Source organism: Lolium rigidum, unplaced genomic scaffold (genome assembly GCF_022539505.1).
Source record: "Lolium rigidum isolate FL_2022 unplaced genomic scaffold, APGP_CSIRO_Lrig_0.1 contig_7894_1, whole genome shotgun sequence".
NCBI classification, from domain to species: Eukaryota; Viridiplantae; Streptophyta; class Magnoliopsida; order Poales; family Poaceae; genus Lolium; species Lolium rigidum.
Genome location: NW_025901512.1, coordinates 941,973 through 954,651, shown reverse-complemented (window position 1 = coordinate 954,651; position 12,679 = coordinate 941,973). Strand labels below are relative to the sequence as shown.

At 44.1% G+C, this 12,679-nt stretch overlaps 1 non-coding gene across 1 annotated transcript; it reads left to right on the top strand.

Annotated features, from left to right (window-relative positions):
- Positions 1 to 10,300: 10,300 nt before the first annotated feature.
- On the top strand, positions 10,301 to 10,439 carry LOC124682272. Its single transcript, XR_006996231.1, has one exon. It is a non-coding gene; the product is annotated as a small nucleolar RNA Z247 (small nucleolar RNA).
- Positions 10,440 to 12,679: the final 2,240 nt, after the last annotated feature.

Genomic DNA, 12,679 nt, shown 5'->3' with positions numbered 1-12,679 from the left:
GGTGGGCCATATGCCATCACCACCATGTATCTTCATCCTTTGGCTGGAACGAATAATAGAGAATCTTGAAAGACTCCAAACTTCATATCTCCAACCAAGTATTGGTCGGAAACTTCATGATCCAATGGTCAGATTCTTCGAAGATTCCATCCAACGGTCACTTCACGTAATATTCGGTATGGATCTGACTAGCCAAAATGTAGGTTCGGATCTAACTAGCCAAAATATAGGTGCGGATCCGTCAACCAAAATATAGGTGTGGATCCGGCTACCAAAATTAAGGTGCGGATCCGCCTCCCAAAAATTGAGGTGCGGATCCGCCTACCAAAAATTGAGATGCGAATCCGACTACCAAAATTGAGGTGCGGATCCGGCTACCAAATATTTAGGTGCGGATCCGGCTACCAAAATTTAGGTGCGGATCCGGCTACCAAATTTTAGGTGCGGATCCGGCTACCAAAATTTTGGTGCGGATCGGACTACCAAATATAGGTATGGATCCGGCTAGTCAGCTGGATTTTCGCCATCTTGAAAATTTTCTTGACATAACCAAATGTAGCCCCCGAGCGTTGAGTCGGCTTGCTCCAAGGAGACTCGATGCTCAGAAACTTAGCCCCTAAGCGTCAAGGTAGAAATTTTTCGGCTTGTTGCTCCAAAGAGAACTTCATCGATGTAGCCCTCGAGCGCCAAGGTGAATTTTCTTGAAAATCCGGCTTGGTGCTCTTAGAGTAGCTTTATCTTTATATGTGACTTAGGAATAGCGTAAATCCCAAGCATCTAGGCGGAAATTTCCAGCACTGATACCCGAAAGGAAACACACTTTTCACCTAAGATCAAATCGCAGCCCCCGAGAGGTGTGCTGACGTGCGACAGGGATTGCAACGGCGCCAGAAAGTAGCTTCCTTGTGACGGTAAAGCACTCGTCCGTTGGGAACTCCAAGATGAAGGTGTGATGCGTACAGCAGCAAGTTTTCCCTCAGTAAGAAACCAAGGTTTATCGAACCAGTAGGAGATGAAGGCCACATGAAGGTTGTTGGTGAAGGAGTGTAGTGCGGCGCAACACCAGGGATTCCGGCGCCAACGTGGAACCTGCACAACACAATCAAAATACTTTGCCCCAACTTAACAGTGAGGTTGTCAATCTCACCGGCTTGCTGTAAACAAATGATTAAACATATGGTGTGGAGAATGATGTTTGTTTGCAAAGAACAGCAGAGAACAATGATTGCAGTAGATTATATTTCAGATGTAAAAGAATGGACCGGGGTCCACAGTTCACTAGTGGTGTCTCTCCAATAAGATAAATAGCATGTTGGGTGAACAAATTACAGTTGGGCAATTGACAAATAGAGAGGGCATAACAATGCATATACATATCATGATGACTAATATGAGATTTACTTAGGGCATTACGACAAAGAACATAGACCGCTATCCAGCATGCATCTATGCCTAAAAAGTCCACCTTCGGGTTAGCATCCGCACCACTTCCAGTATTAAGTTGCAAACAACAGACAATTGCATTAAGTACTGTGCGTAATGTAAACAATACAAATATCCTTAGACAAAGCATTGTTGTTTTATCCCTAGTGGCAACAAGACATCCATAACCTTAGAACTTTCTCGTCATCGTCCCGCATTCAATGGAGGCATGAACCCACTATCGAGCATAAATACTCCCTCTTGGAGTTACAAGTATCAACTTGGCCGTAGCCTCTACTAGCAACGGAGAGCATGCAAGATCATAAACAACACATATATGATAGCTCAATAATCAACTTGACATAGTATTCCATATTCATCGGATCCCAACAAACACAACATGTAGCATTACAAATAGATGATCTTGATCATGATAGGCAGCTCACAAGATCTAAACATGATAGCACAAGAGGAGAAGACAACCATCTAGCTACTGCTATGGACCCATAGTCCAAGGATGAACTACTCACGCATCAATCCGGAGGCGGGCATGACGATGTAGAGTCCTCCGGTGATGATTCCCCTCTCCGGCAGGGTGCCGGAGGCGATCTCCTGAATCCCCCGAGATGGGATTGGCGACGACGGCGTCACAGTATGTTTTCTCGTATCGTGGCTCTCGGTACTAGGGTTTTCGCGACGGAGAGTTTAAGTAGGCGAAGGGGCAGAGTCGGGAGGCGCCCGAGGGGCCCACCCCATAGGCCGGCGCGCCCCCCCTCTTGGCCGCGCCGCCAGGTGGGGTGGCCGCCTCGTGGCCCCTCTTCGTCTCCTCTTCGGTCTTCTGGAAGGCTCCGTGGAAAATAAGACCGTGGGCTTTTGTTTCGTCCAATTCCGAGAATATTTCCTGTGTAGGATTTCTGAAACCAAAAACAGCAGAAAACAGGAACTAGCACTTCGGCATCTTGTTAATAGGTTAGTGCCGGAAAATGCATCAAAATGATATAAAGTGTATATAAAACATGTGAGTATTGTCATAAAACTAGCATGGAACATAAGAAATTATAGATACGTTTGAGACGTATCAAGCATCCCCAAGCTTAGTTCCTACTCACCCTCGAGTAGGTAAACGATAACAAGGATAATTTCTGAAGTGACATGCTACTATCATAATCTTGATCAATACTATTGTAAAGCATATGAGATGAATGAAGTGATTCAAAGCAATGGTAAAGATAATGACTAAACAACTGAATCATATAGCAAAGTCTTTTCATGAATAGTACTTTCAAGACAAGCATCAACAAGTCTTGCATAAGAGTTAACTCATAAAGCAATAAATTCTTGATAGAAGGTTTTGAAGCAACACAAAAGGAAGATATAAGTTTCAGCAGTTGCTTTCAACTTCAACATGTATATCTCATGGATAATTATAAACACAAAGTAATATGATGAGTGCAAATAAGCAAGTATGTAGGAATCAATGCACACAGTTGACACAAGTGTTTGCTTCTAAGATGGAAAGAAGTAGGTAAACTGACTCAACATAAAGTAAAAGAAAGGCCCTTCGCAGAGGGAAGCAGGGATTACTCATGTGCTAGAGCTTTTATTTTGAAAACATGGAAACAATTTTGTCAACGGTAGTAATAATTCATATGTGTTATGCATAAGACATCCTATAAGTTGCAAGCCTCATGCATCGAATACCAATAGTGCTCGCACCTTGTCCTAATTAGCTCGGATTTCCATGGATTATCATTGCATTACATATGTTTCAACCAAGTGTCACAAAGGGGTACCTCTATGTCACCTGTACAAAGGTCCAAGGAGATAGATCGCATTTGATTTCTCGTTTTTGATAGATCTCAACTTGAGGACATCCATACCGGGACAACATAGAAAACAGATAATGGACTCCTCTTTAATGCATAAGCATTCAACAACAGATAATATTCTTATAAGAGATTGAGGATTAATGTCCAAACTGAAACTTCCACCATGATACATGGCTTTGGTTAGCGGCCCAATGTTCTTCTGTAACAATATGCATACTCAAACCATACAACTCATGGCAAATCACCCTTACTTCAGACAAGACGAACATGCATAGCAACTCACATGATATTCAACAAAAGTTGATGGCATCCCCAGAAACATGGTTACCGCTCAACAAGCAACTTATTAAGAAATAAGATACATAAGCGACATATTCTTTACCACAATAGTTTTTAAGCTACTTTCCCATGAGCTATATATTGCAAAGACAATGAATGAAATTTTAAAGGTAGCACGCAATCAATTTACTTTGGAATGGCAGAGAAATACCACATAGTAGGTAGTTATGGTGGACACAAATGGCATAAGTTTTGGCTCAAGGTTTTGGATGCACGAGAAGCATTCCCTCTCAGTACAAGGCTTTGGCTAGCAAGGTTGTTTGAAGCAAACACAAGTATGAACCGGTACAGCAAAACTTACATAAGAACATATTGCAAGCATTATAAGACTCTACACTGTCTTCCTTGTTGTTCAAACACCTTTACCAGAAAATAACTAGACTTTAGAGAGACCAATCATGCAAACCAAATTTCAACAAGCTCTACAGTAATTCTCCACTAATAGGTTCAAACTACATGATGCAAGAGCTTAAACATGATCTATTTGAGAGCTCAAAACAACTTCCAAGTATCAAATTATTCAAGATAATATACCAATTACCACATGAAGCATTTTCTCGTTTCCAACCAAATAGCAATAAACGAAGCGGTTTTCAACCTTCGCCATGAACATTAAAAGTAAAGCTAAGAACACCAGTGTTCATATGAAACAGCGGAGCGTGTCTTTCTCCCACACAAGGAATGCTAGGATCCGAATTTATTCAAACAAAAACAAAAATAAAAGCGTACAGACGCTCCAAGTAAAGCACATAAGATGTGACGGAATAAAAATATAGTTTCACTAGAGGTGACCTGATAAGTTGTTGATGAAGAAGGGGATACCTTGGGCATCCCCAAGCTTAGATGCTTGAGTCTTCTTGAAATATGCAGGGATGAACCACGGGGGCATCCCCAAGATTAGACTTTTCACTCTTCTTGATCGTATTATATCATCCTCCTCTCTTGACCCTTGAAAACTTCCTCCACACCAAACTCAAAACAATCTCATTAGAGGGTTAGTGCATAATCAAAAATTCACATGTTCAGAGAGGACACAATCATTCCTAACACTTCTGGACATTATCCAAAGCTACTGAAAGTTAATGGGACAAAGAAATCCATTCAACACAGTAAAAGAGGCAATGTGAAATAAAAGGCAGAATCTGTCAAAACAGAACAGTCCGTAAAGACGAATTTTTTCGAGGCACTTAACATGCTCAGATGAAGAAGCTTAAATTGAATGAAAGTTGCGTACATATCTGAGGATTACTCACGAATTTTTTCAGAATTTTTAGATTCTCCTACAGAGAGAACAGCTCAAATTCGTGACAGCTAGAAATCTGTTTCTGCGCAGAAATCCAAATCTAGTATCAACTCTCTATCAAAGACTTTACTTGGCACAACAATGCAATAAAGTAAAGATACAAAGTTATTGCTACAGTAGTAACAAGCACCTTGATTCAAATATAAAACAAAAATTGCAGAAATAAAATAATGGGTTGTCTCCCATAAGCGCTTTTCTTTAACGCCTTTCAGCTAGGCGCAGAAAGTGAAAATCAAGTAACATCAAGAGAAGAAGCATCAACATCATAATTTGTTCTAATAATAGAATCAAAAGGCAACTTCATTCTCTTTCTAGGGAAGTGTTCCATACCTTTCTTAAGAGGGAATTGATATTTAATATTTCCTTCTTTCATATCAATAATAGCACCAACAGTTCGAAGAAAGGGTCTTCCCAAAACAATAGGACAAGATGCATTGCATTCAATATCCAAAACAACAAAATCAACGGGGACAAGGTTATTGTTAACCGTAATGTGAACATTGTCAATTCTCCCCAAAGGTTTCTTTATAGAATTATCAGCATGATTAACATCCAAATAACTATATTTCAATGGTGGCAAGTCAAGCATATTATAAAGTTTCTTAGGCATAACAGAAATACTTGCACCAAGATCACATAAAGCATTACAATCAAAATCATTGACCTTCATCTTAATGATGGGCTCCCAACCATCTTCCAACTTCCTAGGAATAGAAGCTTTAAGTTTTAATTCCTCTTCTCTAGCTTTTATGAGAGCATTTGTAATATGTTTTGTAAAGGTCAAGTTTATAGCACTAGCATTAGGACTTCTAGCAAGTTTTTGCAAGAACTTAATAACTTCAGAGATATGACAATTATCAAAATCAAAACCATTATGATCTAAAGCAATGGGATCATTGTCCCCAATACTCCGAAAAATTTCAGCACTCTAATCACAAACAGTTTCAGCAGTTTCAGGCAATTTTGCATGCTTTGTATTAGGAGTAGAAACTTTGCCAACACCAATTATTTTACCATTGATAGTAGGAGGTTTAGCAACATGTGAAGCATCAACATTACTAGTGGTAGTAATAGTCCAAACTTTAGCTACATTATTCTCTTTAGCTAGTTTTTCTTCTCTTTCCCACCTAGCATGCAATTCAACCATCATTCTAATATTGTCATTAATTCGAACTTGGATAGCGTTTGCTGTAGCAAATGACTTAATATCTTTATCTTCATTAGGCATAACTTTCAATTTTAAAAGATCAGCATCAGCAGCAAGACTATCAACCTTAGAAGCAAGAACATCAATTTTACCAAGCTTTTCCTCAACGATTTTATTAAAAGCAGTTTGTGTACTAATAAATTCTTTAAGCATGGCTTCAAGACCAGAGGGTACACTCCTATTATTGTTGTAAGAATTACCATAACCATTACCATTATTAGAAGGATATGGCCTATAGTTGTTACCAAAATTATTCCTATAAGCATTGTTATTGAAATTATTACTTTTAATGAAGTTCACATCAACATGCTCTTCTTGAGCAACCAATGAAGCTAAAGGAACATTATTAGGATCAACATTAGATCTACCATTAACAAGCATAGACATAATAACATCGATCTTATCACTCAAGGAGGAGGTTTCTTCAACATAATTTACCTTCTTACCTTGTGGAGTCCTTTTAGTGTGCCATTCAGAGTAGTTGATCATCATATCATCAAGAAGTTTTGTTGCGGCACCCAAAGTGATGGACATAAAAGTACCTCCAGCAGCTGAATCCAATAGGTTCCTTGAAGAAAAATTCAATCCTGCATAAAAGGTTTGGATGATCATCCAAGTAGTCAGTCCATGGGTAGGGCAATTCTTTACCAAAGATTTCATTCTTTCCCATGCTTGGGCAACATGTTCATTATCCAATTGCTTAAAATTCATTATGCTACTTCTCAAAGATATAATTTTAGCAGGAGGATAATATCTACCAATGAAAGCATCTTTACATTTAGTCCATGAATCAATACTATTCTTAGGCAAAGATAGCAACCAATCTTTAGCTCTTCCTCTTAAGGAGAAAGGAAACAATTTCAGTTTTATAATGTCCCCATCTACATCCTTATACTTTTGCATTTCACAAAGTTCAACAAAATTATTAAGATGGGCAGCATCATCATCAGTACTAACACCAGAAAATTGCTCTCTCATAACAAGATTTAGTAAAGCAGGTTTAATTTCATAAAATTCTGCTGTAGTAGCAGGTGGAGCAATAGGAGTGCATATAAAATCATTATTATTGGTGCTAGTGAAATCAAACAACTTGGTGTTCTCAGGAGTATTCATTTTAACAGCAATAAAAATAAGTAAAGCAAACTAAATTAAGTCCGGTCGGTCCTAGGACCGGATCTGGTCCTGGGTCCGGTCGGCCGGTCCTGGGACCGGATCTGGTCGCGAATTGCCTTCTTCTTCCCGATTCCAAACACCAAATTTCGCGATTTTGACACCTGGAACAGCCATGGATGATAGGCAAACTGCACCACAACAGCACCAATCTTCCTCCAACCAAACTCCTTCAACCTAGAGCCAAACTCCTCCGATGCAAACCGATCCGATGAGATCGATCAACAAAACCTCGCCGTGAGCAACCCAGAAATCTGATACCACATGATAAGGGGGATCCCAACAGATCCTCCTGGGTTGTTGCCCGATCTTTCACAGCGAGAACCCGGGATAGTAGATACTCCCAATTACGCGTGGAACACAACCTGAAGTAGGGGATAAATCCAGCAAGCAACGTGATGGAGATCACCACGCCTCAATACCAAAGCACGACAATCCTTGATGAACACAAGAACCTCCGCAGCAACTATAATAGATAAACGGCGACGCCGTCCCCGGAGGGATGCTTCACCAAGCACACACGCGATAGCGTTTAGAATAAATTCAAACTGGTTCTAACCCTAACCCTAGCCGTCCCATCTCCTTATATGAGGGGGTGGCCGGCCAGCCCTAGTGGGCTTCCCTAACTTGGCTTGGACAGGCCCAAACCAATACTAACTCGATCTTATTAAAAACCCTAATTGGCCCACATATGACCATTACATAAAATAAGATAACTAGGCTGGTGGAGTCCCGAAATTGGGCTCCACATAGGCCTTCATGCCCGTATCACATCACCGCCATCTGTGGGCCACCCGGGCTTGCCGGAATCGGACCATGTCGATGGTATACCTATGAAGTATATCCACAACACACACCTTTGCGCTGCACATCCGACGCCCAGCCGCCTGCACAGATTGCCGTTGACTCCCAGCCATCTGCCGATGTAGGTCTTCGTCTTCCTTCCCCACCGCGTGAAAACAGAGAGAGAGGAGGGAAGAAGCCCATGTGGAAGATCCAACCACTGCATCCTGACCTCTAGTCTCACTCCTCTTGACCAGCACGGCCTCCCGTCGATGTAATTAATCTTTTCACGATACGAATTTCCTCGAAGCGTATGGCGCCAGAGATTCGAGAGAGTGCATGCAGCGAGTGGTGTTGATGCGGTTTCCGTCGTGCCTACCATTGGCAAGCTCGAGCCAAATTCTTTTTTTTTAGAAACACAATACAAACGCAGGCGCTCACATACACGCGCATACACTCACCCCTATGAACGCACACACGCACACCCTACCCCTATGAGCCAAATTCGGACTACGGGTTGATAGATGCAGGAATTCTTGCATAAATAAGAGAGGAAGAGCAAAAGACGAAATCCATAAAAGACTCCAAGATTTAGATTCAATATATTTCCCTCACTTAGAGAGGATATTGATTGGTTGAAATGTAGATCTAGATCTCCTCTCTCTTTTTCCTCAAAAAGATGCAAGAACCATTAGATGAATCAAAAGTTAGGGCAAACTCTTCAAAGTCAACAATGGAGGAGAGAGTGGGAAAAAGCCACCAGTAAATGGAGAAGAAGGGGGCTAAAGCCCCCAATGAAATATTACCGTTGCAGCCACTTAACCATGGAGATTCCTAGCCTACGTGGGGCAGAGATTCGGCGCCCCCCCCCCCCCCCCCCCAAATTTTCGGGAACCTAGGCGCGCGTGGTGCACCTCTCAGTATATCCCCCCGGAGATAGGGCGGAGATATAATTCTCCAGCTTGGGCCAGAATTTCCGCCCGACATATGGCCGGAATTTCCGCCCCCCGAAAACTGGCAGAAACACCAAAACGGAAACAATCATAACTTGAGCATCCGGACTCCAATTTTGATGAACTTGGGCTCGTTTTGAAGATAACAACAAGCTCCACAAGCTCATGCAGAGAAACATCATAGTCCAACATGATAAAATGTTTGACCTCTCTAAAAGAGATGGACCGGCAAAACCTCCAAACCCAAAAACGCAAAAAGTTTTTCATCTAAAATCCATTTTTGGTGAACTAGACCTTGTCATAAAAGTAACCACAAGATCTAAAACCTCACATGGATAAGAACCTAATAACAACAAATGAAGATGATTCCAATGATGCAAAAGTTTGAGCTCTCTCCGAACGAAGCGACCGTGGCCACGGACCACATTGATGTACTGTACCCGCGAGCCCCGTCGAGTATGCCACTGCCAAATTCACCTACATGCTAGCTCAATACATGACTACTCACCAGTGAGAATTATATGCCTCGTACCACAATGGATCCAAAAATAGATATTGCATCTTCAAATTCTAGTCTAAAAAATGAGCACTGCAAATCCACCACTCTAATCAATGATAGGTGTGCACGCTATCACATGGCTCTGACCGAGTAAATTGGAATATGGCAGGAGATCGAGAGTCGGTTACCTGTAAGCAGGTGGTAGGGCAGTGTGGTATGAGAACGCAGCGGTGTATCGGAATCTTGGCTTGCACAGTAAGATAATTGGTTACCAAACTTGTAACAATCTCAGGTTGATTATATATATATATATATGCATCAGCCGGCCCCTGGAGGGTAATGCGCCAAACACCACCAAAACCTTCTTCTCTATATGGTATCAGAGCCTTGTCTTCCTCATCGCATGTATATGGCTCTCGTTTCCCACACTGGTGCCTCCTCGTCGACAAGCTCTTTGATGGCGTTGTTGATGGGTACCTTGATGGAACTCTCACTACTCAGCTCAAGACCCTTGAGGTGGAGAAAGCTGACAAGAACGGCGCCGAGACGATGCCGATTTCAGAGTATGGGCGATGGATCGCTCAAGATCAACAAGTGTTGGGCTATTTGCTCTCCTCTCTTTCCTGTGAAGTTTTGACCCAAGTCGTGTCCATGAAGACGGCGGCAGAAGTTTCGGCTGCTCTCGAGGAGATGTGCTCTTCTATATCCAGGTCTCGGATTATTCAACTTCAGACTGCTGCAGCATACTTCTCAAAGATGCGAGCAATTGCAGATGAGTTGACTGTGGCAGGAAAGAAAGTCGAGGACAACGATCTCATATCGCAGCTCCTCTCAGGATTGGATGAGGATTATAATCTGTTTGTTCTATCCATTGCAGCAAGAACTGATGCCTACTCCCTGAGCGAACTCTATGCTCAAATTCTTGCCTTCGAAGTGAGGCTTGAATCTCAGAATCCCGGCTCTCGGCATTACAACTCATCGGCCAACCTTGCTGCTCGTTGTGGCCGCAGAAGAGAAAACCGTGGAGGGAGAGGCAATGGAGGTGGCAACCATGGTGGGTTCACCTATCGTGGTGGCTACAATGGGGGCAACTACAACAACAATGGTGGATAAGACAACAATGGCAATCGTGGTGGCGGCAGAACATGAGGCAGCACCAACGCAAATCGGGGTGAAGAACATACCGGTCAGGTCTATTTCAAAGTTGGTCATATCGCACCAAAGTATTGGTATAGATTTGATCAAGATTACGTGGTAGAAGAAAGATCTGCTGGATCGGCCACTATATTATCATATGGAGTTGACACCAATTGGTACATTGATACTGGTGCAACCGACCACATCACAGGGGAGCACGACAAACTGACAATCTTAGATCGCTATAATGGCCCTGAACAGGTTCATCCACTCAATGATGCAGTATGACTATTAGTCACATTGGGCGTGCTATCACTAGTAGGAAAAAGCCTACTAGTGGCGTACCAAATTAGGCTACTAGCGGCGCACCGTGGTACACCACTGGTATCTGGCTACCGGTGGCGCACCAGGATGGTACGTCACCAGTATATGGACCTGCTAGTGGCGTATTATGGTTAGGTACGCCACTAGTAATTTTTTTAGGAAACAAAAAAAAACATCCCTCGTGGGCGGGCCACCACGTGCAACCATTATTCCCTCATGGGCGGATCTTCTATGCCGAGCATCCCTGCACCTCCGCCTCCGTCGGATGGCCGGGGTGAGCTACTGCCATCCAGTCGAAGATGAAGGAGACGGCGATCGTCGTGGTCCTGTCGGTCGAAGCAGAGTCACGCTGTGGCAGAGCAGGGATCTGGCGTCCACACACATGAGCAGGCGACGAGGACCAGGAGACGGGCGTGCGCGGCGGCAGGATGCCGTTGAGCAGAGGGCGGCAAGGTGAACGGGGACGACAACGGCTTGGAGACGACGAATGAGGCGAGGTCGCGTGACCACGGAAGAAGGATGGCGATGGTGTGCTCGTGACGGCGGGGCGACCGGCGGTGCTAGATGCAGGGGGGCCGGGGAAAAGGGTTGACCTAGAGGGAACCAAGGCGGGCGGCGCGGACATGCCTGAGAGGCGAGGGCTGGACGAACGAGGCGGAAATCCATCTGCGAGGTGGAGAGAGAGGAGGGGGTCGACGGGGAAATCCGGCCACAAGCAAGGCGAGAGGAGCTCGAGCATAGTCAGGGGCGTCAGGCTGAAGGGAGATGGGTGAGAGAGAGAGTGGGGGTTTGGTGGAGGAGGACCCGATGGCGGAAAGGTTCGGCGGCGGGAGGGGGTAACTGCAAAAAGCACCAAGGTTCCGGGTGGTGGGCTAGGGTTTGCTTCGGGTGGGCTGGTGGGCCACCAGTATTCCCTTACTAGTGGCGTACCATCTTTTTCGTACGTGACCAGTAAAAATATACTGGTAGGTGGTGGCACCACGGGTAACCCGGGCGCTACTTACTGGTGGCATATCGCTTTCTTGGTACGCCACCAGTAATCAACTACTGGTGGCGCACCAAGAAAGTGGTACGCCACCAGTAAATAGCACCGGCGTACCCTTAATTTGATGTGCCATTGTACCATTCTACCTATAGGCTATTTCCTACTAGTGTATTGTTAATACACATAATTATATAGGAATAAAAAATATGATCTGGTGCAAGGAAGGTACGAGAGATGGAGGGAAAAAGTAGCGTCGGCTAGGGGGTGGAAAGTGGGAGTGCATAATCCGGAATATCTGATATTTGTATTCAAGAAATTGAAAAAGAAATTCTCGGAGGGGTGATCCAGCGCTCTCCCTTCCCATGACAGCCATGGCGGCGGCGCCCACTACGTGGGCGCTGTGGCTTGGATGTGAGGACTAAAAGATGGCCCCGCCGGCGGATGGCCCCACAGTAGTGGCGTCGAGCAGTACCTCCACTGGTTCAAGTTCTCGGGCGAGGAGGCGGCAGTGGCTTGAAAGTCCACCCTGCTCCGCAACATCGATGCCCTGCGCCGTGCGTTCCTCTGGAACACCATGGATCGTGCTACCGGCGCCAAATGCCTGGTGGCGTGGGAGGCGGTGTGCCGGCCCAAGACGGAGGGTGGCCTGGGCTTCAAATGTCTGGCGATGAAAAACGAGTGCCTGCAACTTAAACTCCTGCACCGTCTCCACTCTAACATCGACGCTT